Source organism: Pipra filicauda, unplaced genomic scaffold (genome assembly GCF_003945595.2).
Source record: "Pipra filicauda isolate LSUMZ 115617 unplaced genomic scaffold, ASM394559v2 scaffold533_size343818_pilon, whole genome shotgun sequence".
Classification (NCBI taxonomy): Eukaryota; Metazoa; Chordata; class Aves; order Passeriformes; family Pipridae; genus Pipra; species Pipra filicauda.
Genome location: NW_024104680.1, coordinates 91330 through 115925, shown reverse-complemented (window position 1 = coordinate 115925; position 24596 = coordinate 91330). Strand labels below are relative to the sequence as shown.

The 24596-nt window shown below is 39.7% G+C and overlaps 1 protein-coding gene and 1 long non-coding RNA gene across 3 annotated transcripts in view; one reads left to right on the top strand and one right to left on the bottom strand.

The window, feature by feature from the left end:
- The window catches only part of CUNH11orf87 (chromosome unknown C11orf87 homolog), a 28094-nt gene extending 6399 nt beyond the window's left edge, over positions 1-21695 (bottom strand). The window contains exons 1-2 of the mRNA XM_027712759.2: positions 21607-21695; positions 568-761 (exon numbers count right to left, since the gene is read on the bottom strand). The gene's annotated coding sequence lies outside the window, so the exon portion shown is untranslated. The remainder of the gene's footprint in view (positions 1-567; positions 762-21606) is intronic.
- Positions 157-24285, top strand: LOC113983555. Of its 2 annotated transcripts, XR_003539133.2 has the most exons (4): positions 157-1199; positions 9841-9938; positions 22038-22116; positions 23603-24285. It is a non-coding gene; the product is annotated as an uncharacterized LOC113983555 (long non-coding RNA). The 2 variants fall into 2 exon arrangements; XR_005565750.1 differs by lacking the exon at positions 22038-22116.
- Positions 24286-24596: the final 311 nt, after the last annotated feature.

Here is a 24596-nt window from a genome sequence, read left to right as displayed (position 1 = left end):
GGAGCGGAGCCGCCGCCGCCGCCTCGGGAGCGCCGCCCGCAGCTGCAGCCGCCCCGGCCGTGACGTCAGGCGGCCCGGCCCGCCGGCCGCCGCCCCGCACGGCCCCGCGCCCGCGGCACCGCCCGGCCCTCCCGCCGGGCACCGGCGCCCCCACGGGCACGCAGGCACCGCCACCCCTCCACCACCACGGGGCCGCCGCTGCTGCCCGCACCCTCCGTGTCCCTGCGCTGCCGCAAGCGCAGCCGGCCCCGCTCGTCGCCCCGGTCCTCACGGCAGTCCAGCCCCCCACCATCCCTCTCTGCCCACCTCTGCCCCCCACGATCTTTGCATGCCCTGACGCTGAGAGCGGCCCATATTGCCTTCCCCAAAACACCCAGACGTACTGCCATACCCACCGACCGCAGCCAGCCCCTTGTCCCGTGTCCCCATCCACGGCACGGCCGGAGCGCCCACCCCAAGTCAGCCGCGGCTACCCCGGTGCCTTCACTTCCCGGCTACCCTGTGCATCCACCCACAACCCACATTCGCAGCAGTATCACACCCCGAATGCCGAGCTCCCATCCGTACCGAAACCCCGTCCCTTCGCACAGCCAGAGCACCCGTCCTTTCCCGGTGAGGCTGGTGTGAATCCGTGGGAGCGAAGCAGTGCCAGGGGCTCTTGTTGGGAACATGTGTGAAAACTTGCCTTACCGCGGCTAAGTGCATCACGGACATTTTCTTCAAAAGCACATGGGTATGAGCTGCCCATTGATACATTTAAGCTAAAAATGAGATGATTTTTAAACATAAGAAAATGTATTATTTGAAAAGTACTTTCAGTAGAGGTAACAGGACAGAAACAATAATTACCGTTAGGATGGAGCTCTTCACATTTCCAGAAAGAGCAAACTGATGTGGTAGTGTTTGCAATATGGGACAAGATCTGATGGCCAGGAAGTTCCATCGGTCCTATGTGGTGTGCTCTAGACTAACCCCAGGTTCTGGGAGCAGAGTTGCTATGAAGCTCTGACGTAACAGGACTTTAAGGAAGAATAGAAAGTGTCCATCCTTGCTGGTGGCCTGAAGCCACCTGAAAAAACTGGAGGAAAATCAGATGAGCTCTGATGTGAGTTGAAAAAAATCTTCAATCAAGAACAAAAATCTGTTAGATCTGCAGACCCTGATAGCCAAGAACCTGTTGCAGAGGTGGGCAGGAGCTGGTAAGCCGTGTATTTAAGCATTTTGTTGTTTCAAGGCAGATTTCTTCCATACTGTTTTTGTCTCTAATAAATGCAGTGCAGCTTGTGAACTTTGGCCAGACACTGTGATTGTTCTGGTGAAAGATTTACACCACAGGGAATGGACTACATTAAACCCAGTTGGGATAGTCGCAATCATTTGCAAAGGGACTCCAACTTAATACTTCCTGTAAAGCTAGAGCAACAGGAGTTCCATTAGTCTTTCACCTCCCCAAATCAATACAGTCTGTTGCTTTAGAGGGGTGCTACACAGCAAGGAAAGAAGCTCAGAACAGAGCGACAAGCTTTTGCCTACTCATTTGCCCACTGCTCCTCTCATTCAGCTCCCTCAGGTGCATATGCAGTGTCATTGCCCAAAAGACACCTCCCTCATGCATTGGACAACCTTTAAAGGTCCCTTCCAACCCAAATTATTATATGATTCTATGATTCTCAGCCCAGCATTCCTTGTACACATGCACACCTCCTCTTGCATACCAGCCACATCTCCATATCCCCACTGACATTCTGCCTGCACCCTTTTCTTCCTCCATACCTTTCTCCAATGTGCACATCTGAGGTCTGCGTTAATGGGTACTCTGTGCTTGCTGCTCGCTGCCTTAGTGGAGAAAACAACTATCACAGGCTGAAACAGCAAATCAATCATCAGGCCATTCCCTCTTTCCTCCCACTATTCTCTGCAAAGCAGCAGCTGAACGGGAAGCTGAAAAAGAGGGTGAGGGGTGTGGGGGCACTCATCATGGCCTGTGCCACTGGAGAACACTCCTGATCTCACCCAGAAGCAGCAAGGTATAAACCAGTAGTGCTGCTCTCCCTGACCAGGATCCATTGGATCCTTTAGCCTAAACTGAAGTTGGGAAAAGGATACTGCCTAATCCCAAAGCATGTGTGAGTTTGTGAAGTTGCAGCAGCTGATCTGAGACTATCATTCAGAAGTTACCAGATGATTAGAAATAATTTGTTTTAAAAAAACCAAACAACAGCACAAGAATGGCCTTTTGCACAGAAAACAGCATTAGAAGATATAATATAATTATGAAGATATCTTAGGATGTTAGCCCTATTTATGCCAGAAATAACCAAATTGTGGATTGAATAAACTTCAAACTAATTCATGATTTCAAAAGTTAATAGATAGGACTACTTATTTATTGCACTAGAATATATGACTATGTTTTCAGATTTTACTTGTTGGGAGAGGCAACGCAAAGCTACTGAAAGTTAAATTGCACTAAATAAATTTTAAAAACCTTTGTGAATTTATTTTACCTGCTGTCCTTTACCGTCTGACCATTTACCTTTTTCGTTCCCCAAGCTGCTTCTTCCTGTCTCTCCTGCCACTGTTCCTGCTCATCCAGACCACTGGGCTGAAATGCCCAGAATGATTCTTATATGTTTTACTTATTACTTTCAAAATGCTACTCACATTATTCCTTGCTTTTAGGATTAGCAAATAGTGAAAATATGTCTTGTGTATTAGTATGAGAATTATTCCAAGTATAAGGTTTTTCCTAAAGTGTAGAGTGAAAGATGGGTCCAGAAAGTGGATATTATTTTAAGGGGATAGTTTTTGAATTTTACAAAAATGTTTGTACTCATTACAGCCTTGATAACTCCCAGTTTTCTCTGGATTCACTTTATTAAGAAGCAGATGGCATACGTATTTGCGAATCCCCAAAATGGACTTTCCTACATGGGGTTTTTTTTTAGTTAATTAGAGAAATTGTTCCTTCAGATACTAATTCCTCAGTCCCTGTATTACAAGGCCCTTTTTCACTAAGGCAGTTGCCTAATGAGATAACCTATATGAGCAAAGACTGTTCATTTAAGTAAAAGTTTGATGGTTCAGGTCCTTGGCTATTAATGGCCCTTCTTGAAAGAAAAAAATGTTTTGTCCCACCACTGTTTAAATTTAGCACTTGATTGCATATAGAATATTGCATGATCCCTTTTTCACCAAGATTGATGTCATCATTTGTCAGACAGACCAAACATTTGATGAATGCCTATAACCCATGTATTAATCCACTATCTGCCTGTGGGATTAAAGCCGTCTGTGTAGGAGTCTTTTAGGACTCCACATACTCCCACTACTACAGGTGAAGCCCAGTGATTTAAATATGCTTTGAAAATGTAGTACTGTAGACAGAATGGATTTCATAAACAAAATTTGAATGCCCTGGTAAGTCAGCTAAGATCCTGCACATGTAAATGTTTGTTGTACAAAAATACCAGAAGTGTCCTTTGGAGATTCTGAGTTGGAATACCTTTACTCTGGCTGACAATTCTGCCTCCCAGGCTACCCAGCTCAGAAGCAGGTATTCTTTTTCTTTCTTTCCCCCACACCTTCTAGATGAAGGTAGTCTGGGTTATGTGGACTCACAATTACTTCAGTTTCAGGAGATGATTCCTTATGAAGCTTAAGGACAATTTTACATATTCAATTTCTATTCTTACTTTACAAAAATATTCTTTTCTTTTTCTGATAAAGAAGAAACCTCCCACATGGGATGGTGAGAATTAAAAAAAAAAAAAAAAGAATGCATGTGATGCCAACTGAGGAAGGTTACTAGGCTTTTGCTAAATTTAACAGGGTATTAAATGGTACCAGTAGTAGAATATGGGTCCAGACTATGAAGAAATAAATAGACAACATTAAGCATGCCTGACCAAGTACACAGATTTTCAGTTTAATTATAACAACAGAATTCTAAAGCTGCAACATACATACATCTACTAATATGTAGCAGATCTGGGTAAAATTAATGCAAAGGGAGAAAAGAAGGACTGTAACTATACACTAAAAATGTTATTTATTTTTTCCATTAGCCAATGCATTTTAGAAAGGCAGGAGCAGAGTAATGACCTTTCAGATTTAATCTTTTTGCTCTTCTTAATAGTTAACAGAGTTTTTAGGGAATTCAGAGGAGTAGACTTTATTTATATTTTTAAATAGAGAACATGGCTAGTGGTTCGTGAAACATAAACTGTGTACCGCTGGGTATCACTCAGAGAGAAAAAAAGATTTGTACTGCTTAGTTAGACTGGAGTGAGGTTTAAGCATAATGACCCACAATTTAAATCTGATTTCATGTTAACAGACTCTCACCTGTTTCCCCTAACACAGTTTGAATGCATTTCAGAGCTAATTCCACACAACACTCACTCCAGCTTTTAATATGGAATAAACCACTCATTAGTCAAACTCTGACTGAAGGGTCAGATCAGCCCTGGAGGATGGCAGGCTTGTGTAGCCTCAAGCCTGCATCCCTTTTGTGTGACCCAGGGCACTTTCCCATCTCATCAGTGAGTGATAAGGGGGAAAATTCCAAGGGAGAGAAACAGTCACACCTTCCATGAGTTATCCTATAGGCCAGGGAGAGAGCAGTCCTCAGAGATACTCATGTGATCCATCTGTGTATTTACACACTAGAATATATTTACACTAGAACAGCAACAATATGAAAGGGACACATAGGATTACAGTCTGGTGGCTACTGTCTGCAGGCAGGAGACTGGTAGAGAACAGGCTTGAATTTGTGTCTTTCAGCTCCATGCAGTGCGTGGCTTATCCCGAGACAGGAGATTTTCTTGTTCATTCTATGCACATAACAACCCTCCCGCTCCCCATAACGTCCTGGCTTCCTTCCAGTGAGGAAATCTAAGAAAGCTGGGAAAGTGTAATGGATGACAAAGTCATTTACCCCTAGCTCTACTAGAAAAAATCCATGCTCAGACAACTCCAGCTCACAGCGCTGTTCATCAGCGAAGTACATAGCTCAAATTTTGCCCAGGGCCTTTTATAATTCTTTCTTTTTTTTTTTTTTTTTTTATCAACTACTGTGTGATGAAAGAAGTTAGCAGCACTCATTATTATTCTGCTCTGCTGTTATCTCCTGGGCCCTAAACACCCAAGAGACCCCTGGTTTTATTTATTGCAATAGTACAAGAAATCCTGACACCAGCTGCTGGAAATACATTTTTCTTGTGTTGTTGCATAGCTGAAAGTCTTTGTGGACAGCCCTGTTCTTTTAACTTGTCTGTCACTCTGTTTGTAGCCAGGATGTTAACTGCTTCTCTTACAGAAATTTAAGTTAATTTTAGACATTTTAATTCATAATAAAACCAATTTTTAATAGCTTTATAGCACTTCAGTTTTTTTCTTCTGAGGCTCTAATTTTGGGGGGGGGAGGAGAATATTAATTTTTAATTGCAGTATCATCCCCAAACTTCATGAGCACAAAATTTCTTTATGCTCATGCTTTCTAACCTAGGACCAGACATGTGAAGGTCTTATTCTATGAGGAGCTGTACCCTGTAGTCAAATCCAATCTAGGATACAAGCAGCTGCCCACAGGAAAGGTCAAACTAAATATGTCGCTAATTGCCTGTTGGATTGGATCAAGCACCTTGCAGCAACAGCCCCTCGCAGGCATTTCTTCCCCTTTCCCAAAAACACATGTGGCAAGTGGAGCTGCCACAGCTGCAGAAATGATTGTCTCTTCCATGGCAAGAGCCTTCCATCTAGTGAGCTGTATGATCAGCTTTAAAAAAAAAAAAAGGCTCTGACAGACAAATGAGTTTAAGGTTTTCCATTCGTTATTCCTGGCATTTTCCTGGTATCATGTAGGATGTGCTTGTGAATAATCCATTTGTACAAAAATACCATAGTTTTAGAAGTGCTTATTTTCCCAGTGATATCAGCAAGAAAGCAGTTCTTTACTGTGTTTTCATTTTAAACTTGTTTCACCACTGTGTGTATTAGACTCTACTGGAAAACCATGTAATCTCTTATTACTGAACTCTTTCGTTTTCTCTCTGTCTCTTTCTGCTAAGTTTTATTATGCTCTTCACCGTGTCATGTCTGAAATTAGACTGAAAACACTTTGGGAAAGCAATGGAATTATCTGATTTTTATCAAGAGATGCTCTGAGAGAACATAAAGCTCTCTCCAAAATAAAATAGAACCAACTACAGCAGCTGGAAGTAAGGAGAAAATATGAATGCAATAAACACTCAACAAAATTGACCAACATTTTTTTAAAGCCTTACAAGAATGTATTTGGATGTAGCAATGTCCTTGCATGATAGCAGGAGGTTGATTAGGTGTTTTGCACTCAAAGAAAGTATTGATACCATAACTTTTCTCTGTATACTTAGATAAGACTATGCCAAGGAATCCTATGTATAACCATTCTTTCCTGTTAGCACTGTTTCCTCCTCCTTCTGACCTTCACAGCTCAGAAGTTAAAATTAGGTCTCTAAGTCATCACTATGATACAAATACTTTTGCTTTCTTTGAGGGGCCCAGGAGTACAGTTTAGCTAACCCACCTCTCACCACCTTTAAGGTCACGCTAGAGTAGCATCAGTGTGAAAAAGAAAAGCTTGGAAAGCAAAGGGAAGACTGAGTTTATAGAACAAGAAAAAAATGGGCAAAGGGAGTATGAGAATGCGTTTTATCGAACCAAGAAGGGCAGGTAGAACACAGGAGGCACAGTGTAGAGGTGACAATCATAAATACCTATTATTTGGGGAGCAATGCATAACAGTGAGAAGAGAGATTGCAGGAAACTGGAATTACATAACTGAAAATTATACAACATAAAAACCTCATTTATCATTTCAATCACAGACCGACACAGACATAATACTACATGCAGTTTCAGCTGCTCTAGTTAAAGAAATATGTAATAATTCTTATAAGAAGAATACACGTTTTTAAAATTCTATAAACTGTGACATCATGAAAAAACAGTGAAACGTTATAGTATTTCTCGGATAGGTAGATAGATAGATAGATAGATAGATAGATAGATAGATAGATAGATAGATAGATAGATAGATAGATAGATGATAGATAGATAGATAGATAGATAGATAGATAGATGATAGATAGATTGATAGCACCTGCCACTTTCAACCTATGTCATTTGCAGCCCGTGATATGTACTCCAGAAGTCTGAGAAACAGTTGTACATTTACCCCAAAGTGTGTGTTAAAGTATGGCATAAACTCTCAGGGACAGGTACAAGGAGTACAGGATGTCGTCCTAATGAGGGAAAACGTAGAAACACAGCTGAGATAGAATAAGAAGCTGTATTACATTAAGTCTCTTTTAGGAAAAGAATAATAGAGAGAAAAGGAAAGGGAAGGTTTGGAAGGTTTGGGAAAGGAAGGTTTGGGAAGGGAAAGTTTGAGAAGGGAATGTTTGGGAAGGTTTGGGAAGTTTTGGGAAGGTTTGGGAAGGGAAGGTCAGGGAAGGTCAGGGAAGGTCAGGGAAGGGAAGGTTAGGGAAGGTTAGGGAAGGTTAGGGAAGGGAAGGTTAGGGAAGGTTAGGGAAGGTTAGGGAAGGTTAGGGAAGGTTAGGGAAGGGAAGGGAAGGTTAGGGAAGGGAAGGGAAGGTTCGGGAAGGGAAGGGAAGGGAAGGTTCGGGAAGGGAAGGGAAGGGGAAGGTTTTCGGGTTCGGGAAGGGAGGGAGGGAAGGTTCGGGAAGTTTGGGAAGGTTCGGGAAGGTTCGTGAAGGTTCGGAAGGAAAGGAAGGGAAGGGAAGTTAAAGGGAATTGAACGGGAAGGGAAGGGAAGTAAGTAAGGAAAATGGAAGGTCCGTTAAGTTAAGGAATGACTGGAAAAAAGAAGGGAAGGGAAGGGAAGGGAAGGGAAGGGAAGGGAAGGGAAGGGAAGGGAAGGGAAGGGAAGGGACTTTTTTTCCCTTTTTGAGATAGGTCATTAAAGAAGAATGAATTAAAGATCAGACTGTAAAGTGCCAACATGGAACAGAACAAATGCTGGGAATTGCAGCCTTGTTAGGTTTACATAAAACTAATGAGACAAATTGCACAACTAGGTTTTCTTTTCCACGGTTGTCAGATGTATAAAGACTGTGTACATGACTGACTGCTGCATCCGCAGACATAGCATTCAAATCACCTTGAAAGTGATCTTGTTTCTTGAAACCAACAAGCATTTTTTGTTTTATAATTGGGGCAAGTAGAAGGGAGCAAAGGGGGCTTTGTACTTTCATCTGAGGGATCTATTTCCTTGGAAAGATAGACTTCTAAGGAAGTACGGATTTCTACAGCGATTCACCAAGAACTGACTTATGCACCTGTAATCTAGCAGACCATTGGCAGAGGACAAAATTTTTACAGAGTAGTTAAAGAAAAGACAAAGGTTTCCTCAAACTTCTTATTTAAAAGAGGAGGAAAAGGAGAAAGATAAGTGAAAGGGAAGGAAGAAGGGAATCCACTATTTCAGTAATCACAATGTGTTATTGAGTGTCTTACAGTTGTTTTATGGGAGGACCTTGGTTTCACTTCTGAGGACATCTTCAGTTTCTCACAGGACTGCACCTCATGGTCTTCTGCATAACCACTCATGACAATCTTTATTTTTTATTCTACTATTTCTGATGACATTTGAGAAATAAATTTCTACTATTTCTTATGACAGAGAAACAGAGGAATGGGATGCTGGTTAGTGAGATGTTTGGAAGCTAAGCTACCTATGTTTAAAACAATGAGGTGGTTAGATTGCCTTTCTAGATTAAAACAGTCCTGGAAAAGGACAAAATGAGATTAACTGTCTAGTTCCCAAAGTTGTCATTACTTTCAACAGAACACAATTGTGTGTTTCAAATCAACCAAAATTTGTTCTGATAAAGAAAAAAAAGAACAATTGGCTTTAACTTAATTTAGTAATTGCATATGGTATTTTCACATTAAAAGACTAATTGATAACAACTGTGATTTAAAAACAAGCTACTTTACAAAAGTACATTTCTCCATAGGTTTCCATAATGATTTTTACTATGACTAAATTAGAACACAACCTAAATACCTGAATACTTCATCGCTTGATAGACTAAGCTTCATCTGACCTGTTCTAGTCTATGATGTAAACTGTATCATATTAAAATTTATTGATGCTATTTAATTGGAAGATGGCAGCATTTCTCATTAGCCACTTAAAACGAGACCAACAGCAGAAAAATATCAGTATGAAAACTATAAAAACAAAAATCTTGCAAATCAAAAGAATCCTGCTTATTTACTGATGTCTTACACTGAACAAAATCACTTCAACACACAAATAACAATCATAATAATGAGTAATTAAAGGAAGGGACAAAGTCAGGACTACAATATTCTATTCCCAGTTCAGCTACTGACTCACAGTGTGATTTTGCTCATTTACCACCTATAAAATGGAAAATGTGATAATGATAATGACAGGGATAATAATGCCTACATAAAAGAATGCTAGGAGTCTTAATGTTTGGAGAGAGCTTTGAGATAGAGCTGCTATATAAACAGAGAGTATAATTAACAAGGGACTATGAGCTTGCAGAATTTGTACATTCTTTAAGAAGTAAAGATAGGTGAACTCTGTATATCTGAGATACCACAAGTCCTGTCTTGTAAGAGCTTATTTGGAAACCATTATGTTTCGCAGTTGCCATTACATTGTAATGGAACCAGGCTTTTAAGAAGACCTAACTATTTGCCAGTCATTAACACAAGAATCTTTAAAGGCAGTTCAAAATAATCTCATCACCGTGACTACTGGCTACAACTTGTCTTGTTGTATTGTCTTCTTTGTAGAGATGTGTAACAATGCATTTATATGAAAGACGAGAATACGAGCACATGAACAAGAAGAGTATCAGTGCCTTGGTGAATGCTGAATGCCTGAGGCATAGGTGAGCTTGGAGATTTTCTTATACTATAAATCCATTCTGCAAAGTCTCTGAAAATGGACAAATATAACCCCAGGGATCATTTTCCTGACCAGTTCGGATGTCTACTCTGAGCATAGTGATATTCTTCTGCTTGTTGAAAGCCTTTGAAAATAATGGGTTGCATGAGAACAGAAACCTAGTAAAAATGGGGATGAGATACTTTGGAAAGGTGAAGTCTCCCTTGCTAAAAGGCAAACGAAACAGTAGCTTTGGAAAGATAATATAAGCAAGCAAAGTTAGAATAATAATGAGAAACAAATGTATGGATTACAGAACTTTGTAGACCCTAGCCTAATATCACTCTGTAAAACAGGTCAAAGGAATTTGCAAAGGTACATTGGTCTCTTTTTCTTATACAGTCAACTAGATTTTTTTAACAAATTAAATCAGCTAAAAAAAGAAGTCTATAAATAATCTTTGTGTGCAAACAAATGAGTAGTGCAGAGGAGCAGCAAAAATATCTTTTAATAGTTTGGTTTGTAGGAAAAAATTAGACAGAACTAGATTTTTATAAGACTGGCAGACTACAGGAACATGAAGTGATATTAAAAGCTTTTTTTGTAAGTTTACATTTTTCTGAAACATATTCCAGCCATGACATTACAAATCCATTTCTATTTTCCCCAAAACCAAGAAAATCTCTCAGACCATCATGAAACGGAAAATGTAAAGACTGTAAGAAAACTGCTTGATTGTTCTAAGCTAGTTATGTTTTATTATCGTTAATTATGTCATGACATTAGAAGTCCTCACTAAGTCAACTTCATGATACTGAGACATTAAAGAAGGATCATACTCTACAAGAACACAATTTGATTGAAGAACCAGTGAGGAAAAGCAAATTAGCTAATGGCACTGAAAGGGTCAGTGGCAGAAGAAGAGCAGTCCTTGGATTGCAGCATGTATGATGTACATATGGAGCATAAAGATAATGCTTCCAGCATAAATTAGGCCATCCCAAAGCTAAAGGTGGTTATAAAGCTGTAAATATTTTGCATCCAATCTGGCTGCCCTGCCATGTTAACTTTCATGGTCCTACTCCTCTCCGTTTAGCCAGGTCTCTGGAGCGGCATCCTCCTCCTTTCATATCTCCATTTTGTTATTTAATATTTCAGAGATGGAGAACAGTTAGCTGGTGACAGGGTCCCAAGGAGAGTTACAGGGAAGAAAGAACAGGATGGGCATTAAGCACGTCACTCAGTGTTTCAATATTTCTCACTGCTGAAAGATTTCATTTTGTGACAGAGAGTCCAAAAAAAGCCCACATTTCTGTAAAAGAGAACACACATAGATTGCTGCAGCTTTCCTCTTTTTAAAAAAAACCTGAATAAATCCAAATGCTGATTATGTGTCACTGAGTAAGAAAGACTGAGAGGGAATGCCTTTCATGAAGACTCTATTCTGTAGCTGCCTTTGTAGTCTTTCCTGAACATCTGTATGAAATGCTCAGCACCAGTCTCAGCAAAAAGCTAGATATTGCATGCATGAGGGTTGGTTTTATGTTCTTAATTGAGTAGAAAGTATGACACGTCTCTGATTTGTTAGCTGCATTACTGGGGAACAGGATCTTGGGAGAGCTTTCTGAGGACAGCAAATGGGATAAATCCAGACAGAACTTATGTAAAATATGAAACATAAAACACAAAACTTCTGTGGACGGAAAACAGCCATTTGTGATGTTGTACTAAACACACTGTTTGGTAGGATATTTGCCCATGAAACACTGAAGATTATAGGAATATGTGAGGACCCCAAATCCACAGTGATAAGAGCAACAATTCACTTATTTTTACATGCGATTAGAGTTCATATCATTTGCTCCTCAGAACCCCCTTCCCACTTTTGTTTTTCTGCATTAAAATAGCTTTGATGGGTATTGCTTGTAACAACAAGGAAATTGTTTCTTCACTTCCAGGGATAATTCAAACCACAGAGAAAGTTTGCAATGAAGGCTATAAAGACTGTGGTTAGGCCATATCCAATGGTTGTTTCATGCTGTATTGATCCTGGCACTGCTCCTCTCAGCTCAGGATATGGTAGATTTCTTGTTTTTCAGCCTCATTTTGCCATGACCTCCCTGAGAAAAGCTGAGTAGGAGGCACAGAATATGACTGTCATAGGAGTGTCAATGGAGAGCGCTCATTTGTGAGGATGGCTGGACAGCATCCAAATGAGCATAGTCAATATTTTATGAAAATAGCCTTACAGAAGATTCATTGGCTCTTCTTTCTATCTAGGCCGATGCTCTCCTTTTGCCTTATCACAGCTCAGTCATTAATACTCTTCTTGCTGCAAAACTCATTCACCTTCTTCAGCATCTTCAGCAGGCAGCTGGCTTGACTGCTTCCATACTCCTTTTCAGTGCCCCTGCTGAGTCTCCCTGGGAGTTTCCAGGCCCTGTGTCTGAGCCCAATTCCCTATATTATGAATGAGAGAACTTTGTAGGCTGGGTGTATCCATCAGTGGATCACATACACGTTCCAGTGGTATTCTCCCCATTTCAAAAATTTTGCATCTGAAGCCTTAGATACACTTCAGATTTGTTGAGCTGTAGAGGAATAACGGCTGTGATTTCAAGACAGTGGAGTCAGAATAAATTATGCCAGGACACACAGTTTGTACAAATGGCATATACATACTCAAGGGAACTCTAACTGTTTCTACAGCTGAATAATACATGCAGGATATTTTACATGTGGACTGTTGTAGGTGAAAAATGTCCTAAAATTCAAGAAGAAGCATTGAAATCATTAGCTATACAACTTCAGGTTCCCGTTGTGGCTAGCTGAAATATGTTCTTAGCTTCTTGTCAGGTATTGGTGCCAGCTGCCTAGGGTGCTGCTCCAGTGCAGTACTGCTCTTGCACTTTTAATTACAATTTCCACCATGGAAAAACCATTTGGCATATTTCTGCATAAGTGACTAAGGACTCCAAGAATGTTCACTCACCTCTTCTTCAAATCTAGAAACTTTCTTTATTATCTGAAAATTAAGGTATTTCTCTTATTTTTAGCTCTTTGCAATGTGCCCTGGTGATATATTCTGGCCTGGGCTTTCTTCCCTCTGACTTCTCAGTCATTGCCCTGCAACAATATCAAGATTTCAAATGAGCAAATGAACACAGTTTGTACCACCATATTCTGGTTTCTCCATCTTTGCTTTGCACTGCCTGCTCATTCCTCATATCCTACGCATAAGGCAGATTTCTAGCATCTTCAACTTCCTTCCTTTACAAATGGTATTTCTCAGGTTGTCAGTTCCACATCATCTCCAAATCTGCACATCTTGTTCTACATTTCCGTCTGTAAGATAACTGCTATCTCCTATATATAGCAAAAACAGAACAGGCTCAACATATTGCCACTTGTCACTCTTATCCCACTGTCTCTCTCCATCCCTCTGTCTCATTTGCCATCTCTGGTTACTGTTAGCAAACCAACTGAGCATTTCATCATCAGTGTTCTATTGTTAACCTTACAGATTACTCTCTCAGTGGGCATGGAAAGCTATCCAGAAGTCTTTGCAAAGGATGCCCACACATTCACCCTGTTCCATTTTCATTTTCTCCACCTGAGTAAGATGAGCCAAGGTAGCAAAGTTTGAACCTCTTTTTTTCTACCTGTGCTGAGAATTTCTTACTAACTGTTTCTATCCAAGTGTTCAATATTTGCTCCTCACCAACTTTTCTGAGTCTTAGAACAAAAGCCAGAAAAAGGTTGTGTAGTTACTACTTCTTTGAACTTTTTAGTTTTAGAAGCCAAAGTAGGTATCTGTTCTCTAAGTGCAGTAGACTCAATCTTCAGTTGGCATCAGATCAATAGAACTACACAGTTTTTAGCCCAGTAAAAGTTTTCTGTGTCTTTAGCTTCTAGTATACCTATTGCTGCATGATCTGAGATCTGTGAACAGTTCATCACTTTAACAGGTACCACCTGTTACTGAGCATACACATGCTCATTGCTGAACTGAAATCCAACATACACTTTGTCTCTGTGAAGGTGGTTTAAGTTAACACATTTTTTATCTTACAGCCAAGGAGAGCTAAGAGCATGCACCCACAAACTTATGAAGCCTCAGCAGATGGTAATTTATTAAGTGGTAGGACCCAATCACTTTCATTTAGTGCCTATTTTTTATAAGCAAAATATTCTATCTCTTTTATTTCCATTGGAAAATTTAAGGCCTGTACCGAAGTGCCATCTTCGAGTTTTGGTTGGCTCTGGCTGTGTTTCTAATCCTTCGGTCTTTATAGATTTAAACCCAAGCAGAAAAGAAGCTTCTTGAAACACGCATAGCAGACAGCATGAATCTTCTCCTCTGTTTTGGTTTAAATATATTCTTCTCATACAGCTTTCTTAGTAAAACCTTTTACCTTTAGGTATTGGAAGATACAAATGAACACTCTCTTTGAGGTGTCAAAGTCTATGCTTGACTGTGATGCAAAGGTGACAGGAATAGGGTAGGTGACTTCGTTGCCTTTTCTGTCTGCAAATGTCAGAAATTCCACAGGTGATTGTTCATAATGGAATTACAAAATATGCTCACTGTGTGTCAATAAACACATTTACTTAGGTTATGAGGTTTTTCTAATTGTAGGTGAGGCCTTATTTTTCTGCCAGTAAGTCTTAGGAGTGCCCTGATAGCACAGGAACACTCGTTTTCTATCTGCTTCCCCAGCAAATCTGAAGAAAACTGTTTGGGAAACATATATGAATACATTTTGGATGCCCACAAAATATACTGTAAACAGGATCTTCTTCATGATGGAAAGGCAAGTCAGATCATACCCCATGGCAGAGTGAGGCAGAGGGACCCTTTTTTGGCCTCTCCAAGTCTGACCTTGCTGGAGATAAACTTGGTTTTCAGGCATCTCAGTATGAGACCCGCCCATTCAGAGCAGAGCCTGAGCACCACCTCCAGCTACACCAGAGGAACAAATGGTTGAACAACCACCAGTTCTGTTCAGACCAGCATGTCAAGGAAGTTTAAGCTGTGGGTCATTTACTATATACCAGCCTACAGGATTTTCACCTTCCTTGTTCTGGAAGTAATGTTAACTATCCTGGTAATGCTTAGGTCTATGTTCTGGTAGTAATTTTATCTGAAACATTTTATCCTTGTTCTAGTCACCAGCTTCTGCTAGATTTCAGTGGTTTGATGGGATTTACTAGGAAATATAATCGTGTCAGGAAACCGTTCTGCCTGATTTTCCCTAAAATTTTTGGGGGTCTTCCGTTTCACATGTACACATGTGATTTCAGTTATCTACATTTAAAGCAACTTCTGAAGACTCTATATTTACTCACAATCCTCTAGATGTTTTCTTAATTGGTTGAATCAGTGTTCATATTTGTGGAGCCTGAAATATTTTTACCACTTCTGTTTCCACTTCTGAAGATAATTTGGAAGTTACTTCCAAATGTTTATTTTGTAAGCTGCTGTTATACATTCATCTTAAAACATGTCGTGTTTTATGCATTGTTGTTTATAACCTCTTCAGAAGTTTAAACTTCAATATATTTCCTGATCAAAATGCATTTCTTCCTAATGATAAAATACATATTGTTTTACAATGTTAGGATTACTGACATTTGTTTGGCTTTAAGCAACTTACTAAGATCAAAGGAGAGGACCCCTGGTGGTCTAGTGGTTAGGATGTGGCGCTCTCACCCCGCAGCCTGGGGTTCGATTCCTGGTCAGGGAACTCCTCCGGGGAGATGGAGCTTGTCAGCCCTGTAAGGCCATCCATCTAAGAGAAGGTCACTCTAAACAAACCTACGTCCTGAGGACCTCGCTGCCACCAACCAAGCTTGCTTGGCCCCGGCAGATGAACCTCAGGATTAAAGGGTGGGCTCAGTTCAGCGCACACTGTGTCTCGCCTAAAAAAATCCACTGCGCAGGCTCGAAGGGTAAAGACCTTTCCCAAATCTTCGTTCGCAAAGATTGGCCATGAAGATCAAAGGAAGAATCAGATTTTTATTTGCACAAGAGGTATAGCCAGGGCTATAACAGTTAATGCTAACAACATTATTGGGGGGGAGTTAATGTCACGTCTTAAAACAATCTAGCTTTCAGAGAGTAGAATAATATCAAATGTGTGGGCCATATAATCTGCCCGCTGCATAATTCGTAACACTGATATCTAAATCACTTCTTTCTAGCTTTTGTTAGGATCCAACTACCTCTTAGAGAAAACTATACATGCAAAATCACAGAAACAGTGCAAGCAACTTCTGCTCTTGTTGCATTTCCCCCCCTATTCCACAGTTCAATCAACTTAGCTAGATGTCCGCTAAGTGGAGAAAAACGGACCAGAAAAAACTCTCAAGCAGACTGTCAGACTGAGGTCCATGGATGCCTCTCTATTTCTGCCTGTAGGATTATTTTGGAAGGACGCCTGTGCTTTATATTCCTGGGTAGCAAAGAGAATTTATTTCTGATTTGTGAAGAGTTCTTTGAACTACCGATTGATAGTGCAACGATAATGTTAAAGCCAGATATTTAACTTCCTCCGACCTTCCTTTCAACATAGGGGAAAATATCTGTGTCTGATCAGCCAAAAATTACACACCCTGAACTCAGATTTTGCTTTGATCTTCCTTTGATCGTGCATATTTACCAGGAAAAAGAAACTCCCTTATATTTGGGGTTTGACTGAAGAATGAGGAGATAGACACAATGAAGGGGAGGTGGACAACACACTGTATTGATTTTAATTAATAAGCAGATCAGTTCAGAGAACTATATGTAGATACATATAGATATACATAGGTGTAAATGGAAATAAACATACATAATTTGAAAGACTGTGAACACACACACAAAAAAGGATATTTTCTAATATTTTTGAAATCCAAGGTTCTAGTCTGCCTTGCTTCACGGTGAGTTGTATTTTTAGAGAATATCATTGCAGTGGGTTCTTTCCCTAGTTGTACACTTCATCCTTCCAACATCAGGGTACAACTGAGCAAGATGTAAATTCACTTGTGAGTGATCTTAGAGGTCTTTTCCAACCTAAATGATTCTGTGATTCTGTGATCAAACTTCAAAATGTGAAGTAAACCCATCCCTTCTCTATCATAGCTAATGTGGCTTCTTAGCCTGGAATTATTATCAGTGAGCTCAGTAGTGGCTAACTGCATTTTTTGTTGTACCAGTTCTTATTTTGTGGAACACTAGAAAGGAAAATAATTTAGTAATACCACAAGGTTTTCTTGGTTTGATGGTGAGGTAAATGAGAAGCCATGGTTGAAAGAAGGTCTGCCACGTCTAGAACCCAAGCCAAAACATGACATGTTCACAGATACAGAACCTCAGCAAAACCAAAGCCCTTGTCCTTTCCCCACTGTAGCTTGCACAGATGTGGACACCAGTGCAAAGCTCTGCTCAGCACCACTGAGCAAAAACAACAAAAACCAGATTATAATCTAAGTTACTCATGCTGAAAGTCAGTAAGTTAGAAACCTAGTTTTCCAAAGTAAACCTTGTTTTTTCAGATGAGGACTCAGATGAGTTCCTAACATCTCAGATTAGGATTCTAGGACATGTAGCTCTGGATGAAATTGTTCATCAGGCCTTTATTTCTCTTAGAAGAGGAGAAAGGTGTTCTTCTACATGCACTGAAGTCCACAGCTGTCCAGGGACTAAACTGTGCCTCTTGGACATCTTCACTTCCCTACCTCAAGGCAACCTTACTTTACTTTCTAAATATCTGGGCTAAGATCTTACAACAAAAAGGAGATTATATTTGCTCATGTCTGTGAGTGGCCAAATGCACAGGGTAGCAGAGGAACTTACAAAATAGTTGTATTGCTCCTGTGGTAATAAGATTCAAAGTACTGTCAAAAGCATTGATTAGTTTACCTTTCAAACTTGGATACCACTTCAGAATACGTCAGGAAGAAATTATGGGGCAATTCTAGCACTGTTAAACTAAATACACCCTGATCATCTCTATCTGCATCTTCTGATACAGGGATATAGGCATAAGATATTCATACTCTGGTATCACATCCTTTGGGGACCTTTGACACTTCCCTGACAAAAATGAATTGGCCATGATAAACTGAAACCAAAAACACTAAGAAAACAAACATATGATACAAGTCATTCTTCAGAGATTCCCAGAAAGCTGCTATAATATTCATCATAAATTATTTTACAGACTCATGAGATTTAGAAGCAGCAATGATGGCCACACTGCACCACATCTCCTGCACCATCAAGTGGCTAGAATTGAACACCACAGGTGTGTGGAGATGCTAAAGCGGGGAAGGAGACAACTACACCTTTATCTGTCCTTCTTCTACCAATGCTGGACAGAAAAGCAAATGTGGCACTCCCTCAGCATTCATAAAAGGAAGAAGAAAGCTCTTAGTAATTACAATGCTTAACATTTAGCTTCTAACCCTGGGGAAAAAAAATAAAACAATAGAAAAGCTCTTAAGAAATAGTCACTTCATTTGCAGAAAATAGTGCAATGATGAGCAATAAGATGCAGGATTTATAAAGAATAGATTTTGCCTGACAAAACTAACACTTTTTTATGGAATTACTGAATTGATGGTAATGGATTAATGGAACAGAATAAATATAATACTCTTGGATTTAAGCCATATTTTTTGAACAATTGGTCTGATCATCCTCTCCCTCAAAGGCAGGCAGCTACACTGGCACAAAACTGGAGAGCATGAAAATGGAAGGCTGCCTCCTAAGTTTCACAAAAAGTACTTAAAAAGCTCCTCTGAACCTGCTTGTGCCAAAATAATATCTCATTTGGTCTGAAGTCTAAATGAAGGACCAAAACGAGGCTAATAGACAAAGAGAAGAATACCAGTTTATAGAGTGGACAGATATATACTTAAGGATCAGTTTTGGGTCTTGCCTTTTTAATACTTTCAGTAATCACAGAATCACAGAATATTCTGCGCTGGAATGAGCTAGAAAGAGGACTAAACAACGTATTAATGAAATTCACTGGTGATACTAAACTGAGAAGAAAAACAGGGATGCCAGAGACAAAGGACAGAGGGATTAGAGTAATTAGTAACACAGGCCAAAAATAATAAGAATCACTTTGGAAAAATGCCATAAAGCACAAGAGAAAGGAAAATTAGCTTGGAAGATGATTTCTTTTAGAGGAAGTTTCATTGATAGCAGAAACTTCATAAGGACTATGAGGATAAAACCCAGCAAGTTACTTTCAAGCTTCTAAGGAATATGGTAGCAGAAAAGGCTGATGTATTTTGGGTGTGTGTATATAAAGATGCAGCAATACAGAGAAGCAAGAATCGTTCTCTGCAAGACTGAGGTGAAACGTGTGAAAATGCTGCTCCATTTCTAGTGAGAGTTTCACAGACCACAGGGAAGTTTAAAGAACCACAGCACAAATAAGAGCACTGGAAAGTCTGGTGCCCAAAGAGTGATTAAATTTGAAATGCATAGATGAGTGATGACCAAGGACATAATACTAACATTAAAAGGTGCAATCAGCGAGCAAGAAAAGAATGGAAATAGAGGCAGCAACAGGAACAAAAACTCAGCAAAAACGGCTTTGTGGGAGAGACCTAGAAGACTTTTATCTCTGGATCTGTTTCACAATAGGTGTAACAGATATAACCTACACAGCTTGTGCTTGGCCAGAGACCCATGTCAGACTCGGGGTGCTGAGTCTTCCTATTTCCCTCACTCTTTTGGTTGTACCTTGGGCTCAGTTCTTAGTGTCCTGGCTCTTCCTCTGATTGCCCTGGCCTTGTTCCCAATCAGCTCTCTTGGCTTTGAGCCAGATGTGCATATTCTTTGTTTGAGATACTATCCTAGATTGTGGAGATCAAACCTCACTCCCATCAGGACCTATTTCCACAGGTCCTTTTTCCCTCCCAGCAACAAGTACTTACAGCAGTTTCTGCATTGGTATTATTTCAAGCTCTCAAGAGATTTTTCTGGATATTTCTCATATAGACCTAATTGAGATTCACTTCCAACCTATTTCCAGCACAAAAGAAGATGCAGAATTTGCAGGTAAAATTGTGTTCTTAATGAAATAAGGAATGGGAGTCTGGTGAAAAGAAATAGATGAAACCTTGTAATGATAAAATCTCTCAGAGAATGTGCTGGGGTAAAAGGGAAAATATACATAAAGAGGAAGCCTATGGAGTGTTTGGTACAAGTCAGTAAACATAAGGGCTGGCTCACTAGAAAGATGACCAAAGCATCTAGATGGAGGCAAGGTCAAAGTAGACATAGAGAATTTTCTAAAGGTAGGGCATTGGTAGGGCATGTTAAGAAAGATGAAGAAAATGCTTTTTATTCATCCTAAAATGCCCAAACATTATCTTATCTTACTACCTCTCAAAACACAGCCTTTATGGTCACAGTACACATGAAGGGTCAGTGATTTCTGCCACAAAAAACCCAAGAAGCTTCCCTCAAACGTTTTCTTGCTGGAAATAGCTCCCTACATTCACAATCCTCCTTTTATAGAATGAATTTTAATAGGTATCTTTTTTACTTTTGTTCCTCCCAAGTGCTTCAGTTTTATTGTGGCTTTGCCTTTGTTTTCATTTTCATGTTCTTTCCATTCTACTGCATTATGAATTCTCATTTTACTTGCTGAAAATTAGAGCTACTGTACATATATTTAGAATACATGGGGGTGTATGTGGATAAAGATATTAATAGATACATAAGCATCACATAGCTCTCATTACTGTTTCAATATTATCAATTTTATTCACCATATGTCATGCCATATAGTTCTCACCTTTACTAACTTTAGATGGCTGTTTGTACATGGTCCATTAAAAACTGATGTACAAATGTCCAGTATTTCAGTATTCAGAATACTTTTTGATTATGCTTCTTGGCTCAAATGTGATATAAAGAAGCTGATAATAAAAGAATCTCAAACTAGTGTGACTGCAGGTTGCCTTGAAGAGGGAAATTTATAATGACTAAAACAGCATCAGACTAAAGCTGTTCTATCACATTTAAACAATGGGCAAAGACATTAACACGAGCAATCAGAAAAAAGGTTACATCCTGCTCATCAGAGAGAATTCGTGTTAATTTTCATTCCACAACATTTGTCCTTATTTTTACATCTTAAGGCCAAGAAAAAACCAGTCTGTTGTCATACAGTACTTTGAATACTTCATTCTGCATGAAGCTAGCATATCATAAAGCTAGCATATCTTGTATTTTAAAGCTTCGTTTTACATGAAGACACTGAACAGAACACAACATACTGCCATAAAAAGCAGGAGCTGATGTTTCAAGAATTCAGCTCTGCAGGTAACAAAAAGTAAGATAAAAAGCAAGAATAAATTCCTTTTTTTGAATTTCACAATGATCGAAGTGTCACAGCCAGATACTGCATTCTGTTTTGATCTCTATGCACTGCACTTTCAACTCTATTTTTTATGGTATTATAACCATTCAGCCATTAATATTTCTCATCCCTTTCTAAACCTCACACCAGATAAAATCAGGCCCTGGGGAACATCTCCTGAAAAGGGGATATTTGGCAGCATAGAGCAAAGAGGTTTCCCGTACCACCACGCACGGTCATAAAAGGAGGGAGGAACCAGCAGTTTTTAACCCTTATCCTCCAGCACCAGCATACACGTACCTTGCTCTGCAGGATGCAGTCACAGTATCACCCCCATTAGGATCCAGGCTGCATATCTCTGATTGTCATGGAGACTGTTTCAAAATCTTGCTGTGCTTCAGCAGCAAAGCAGACAATAGTACTTGGTCTTAAATGGCTGAAAAGAAAGCAACAAAGCACAGTGTAAAAGGGAAGGAGCTGTGACTGAAAGGGATATAAGTACAGCAAGACACACTTCAAACTATTGCAGAGAGCTAGAGGTGTAAGTTAGAGCAACCTTCCAGAGGTGTATAATTGTGTCTTCAAGATAAACACAAGAAGAGCATTTTCAAGAATAGTACATTTCTCCTCCTTTCTCCCCCTCAAGCTAAAATACTGGGGTGTTTTAGATTAAATGTGTTAATTAGGAAACTATTTAGTTTACGATGTCTTCTGCTTTTTCATTCCTGTAGGCACTGTAAACATACCGAGTACTGGAGCAAGTGATATACAGTGACTTGGAAAAAGAGACAGGCAGAGACACAGATAAATGTAAGGCATTAATAGAGCTGATTGTTTGCAAGACGTGAGACAAATAAGTGATTTTCCGAAGAGTGAGGAGATAGTTTTGTGTCAAATAGCAAATTTGCTAAGATTGCAACTTATGGCCATAAAATGCAAGCAAAATAAAATGCAAAATACAAACTTAAAACCAACTCGTTTTAATCACATCTCAGAAAAAGGAGTCATCAGACCAAACTTTCACTGTAAGTTTGTTCAATAAAATAGTTAGGAGTATAAACTTCTGAAAAATTGTTTGATGACCTGCTTGTCATGATCTATGTTCATATTACCACAAAAATCACAGCACCTCTCCAAGGACTGAGCAAAAGCAGTATGAATGATTCCAAAATTCTGATCTGAATCAGTACTTTGAAAATGTGAAGAACATCATCACTCTCAAAAGGGAAGTAAAAGATTACACTGAAATTGGAGAAATATAAGAGCAAAAAAAGCTTCCACAAGCTTCTTCCACAGCATTTAGGGCAAATGATGTAAGAAGTAGATTGTGTGAAACAGACCAGTACATTGGAAAATCATGCTCAGAGTAAAAATGAAAAATTTCCCTTTGATAAATGAAGAGGGTTAGTTTGCTGAGCACATATGCCATCTCATGGAAACAGGTAAAGCAGGTCTCAAATCTCTTGGGAATATCCTAGGCAAAATTCTGCACCATGAAAACTTCACTGCTTGATCTTACAAAGGTACAATTCTTTGAGGGGAGAAAAGTTCTGTAACAGATTATTTGTCAAGGAAGACTTGGAGGAACAGAAGCATGAGATAAAACAACAATTGCTAATGTCTGCCTAAAGAAAAAACTAGCAAAAATTATGAGAGTGTGACAATAGAGTGAAGTTTCTATTAAAAATGTTAAGATCAAGGCAGCCTGCACAAAGCCAATAGCTTCCAGTTGCTCTCTGTGACCTCAAAAAGCAGTTGATTGTGGGCAAAGCATAAGGAAAAAAAAAAATGGAGAAAATCAGTCTTGGTGTTATTTAGGAGTCTAGGAGCCACGTGGATTTAGAAGCCATATGGGATATCTGTGTGAGCCTCTCAGTTTGGGATGTTGTAAGAGTCTGCAGAGAAATCACTGTGCTCCCAATGACCAGAACCAGTAGGACACTGCCCACACCTGCATGAGCACTGGGTGATGACACTATACTGTGCCTGTGCTTACGTGGAATACTGAACTCAGCTGAGAAGAAAATTCCTCCTAATGAACAGACAGCTCGTGATTAAGGTCCGCTGCCTTGAGCAGGAGTGCTCCAGTTGGCACCCTCACACTTCTGCTGGTTGCAGGACAACTGTGTTTTATTTACAGACAGATAAGGAGAGAGAAAAAGTAGGTAAGAAGCAGTTCTGGGATACTGAATTTTTCACTCTCATTTTCCTTTCTCTGTACTGGGCCAAGCAGCTGAAAGTAGGTTGTCATGTTTGAAAATTCAAAAACTTACTTATTTACCACTCTGCTATGCAGGTTTCCATTCCTGGGAGCACTCGCAGCCTGAGAAGACACAGCAGATCACAGAGTATGGTGGAGCAGAAGGAAACACTGTGTGAGAGGGTCAGATTTTCCATGTGAGATATTTCATTTAATTCTCAGACAGATTTCACTTTGTGGGTCTGTTTCCAAGAGATCATTTTCTACATATAACAGATTACAGATTCCCCTAGTTTCTCTCATGTGCATGAGATGCCCTGTAGAACAGATATCAGTTACATAGCAAATTGACTATACTGTGTACAGCTTTTTTTTAATCCAGTCAATTACCTGGCCTCATGTAGAGAAAATTAGCAGTAGTATTAGATAGTTTCCTCTGTTTCTTATGGACAGAACTACACATGTTTTACATCTGAGGGGTGGATGATGCCCAGGAATGCTGTGAAGCTTTTGATGCCTGCATACTTACCTGTCTGTTCCTAAGCTTCTTGACCCAAGCACAGAGCTACAGCCAATTTGTTCACAAACATCACTGCAGTTTGTCAGGCAGACAATACATCTCCCATACGGGGGCAGGGAAAGGGCTGGTTGCAGCTTTCATTAACATGTCATAAAACCTCTTTCAAGATAAAAAATACTAATTTTATTCTCTCTATTCATAAAGCATAACTGCTCAGTCAGAAGGTGATTGTGTTAATAAACATTTTTGGCACATTTAATGTTATGGTGATAAAGTTCTTATTCCTGGGAAAAGCACACAAGGCTCAACAAATCACCTCCTCCTGCAAACCTGTAATAGTACCTCTTAGGACAAATACTCCTAGGTCAAGTCCAATATATACATGACTTGGGTAAAATCAGTACTGACCTTCTGTCTACATATGGGCTTCTGTCTACATCTGCATATGTCCCATGGTGCAATTAGGATATCAGAAGCATCATTACCAGCATTTAATTCCAAAGTCATTGTGTGAAATGAATGCCAAGAAGGACTTGGGAGTGCTAGTGGGTGAGACGCTGGGCATGAGCC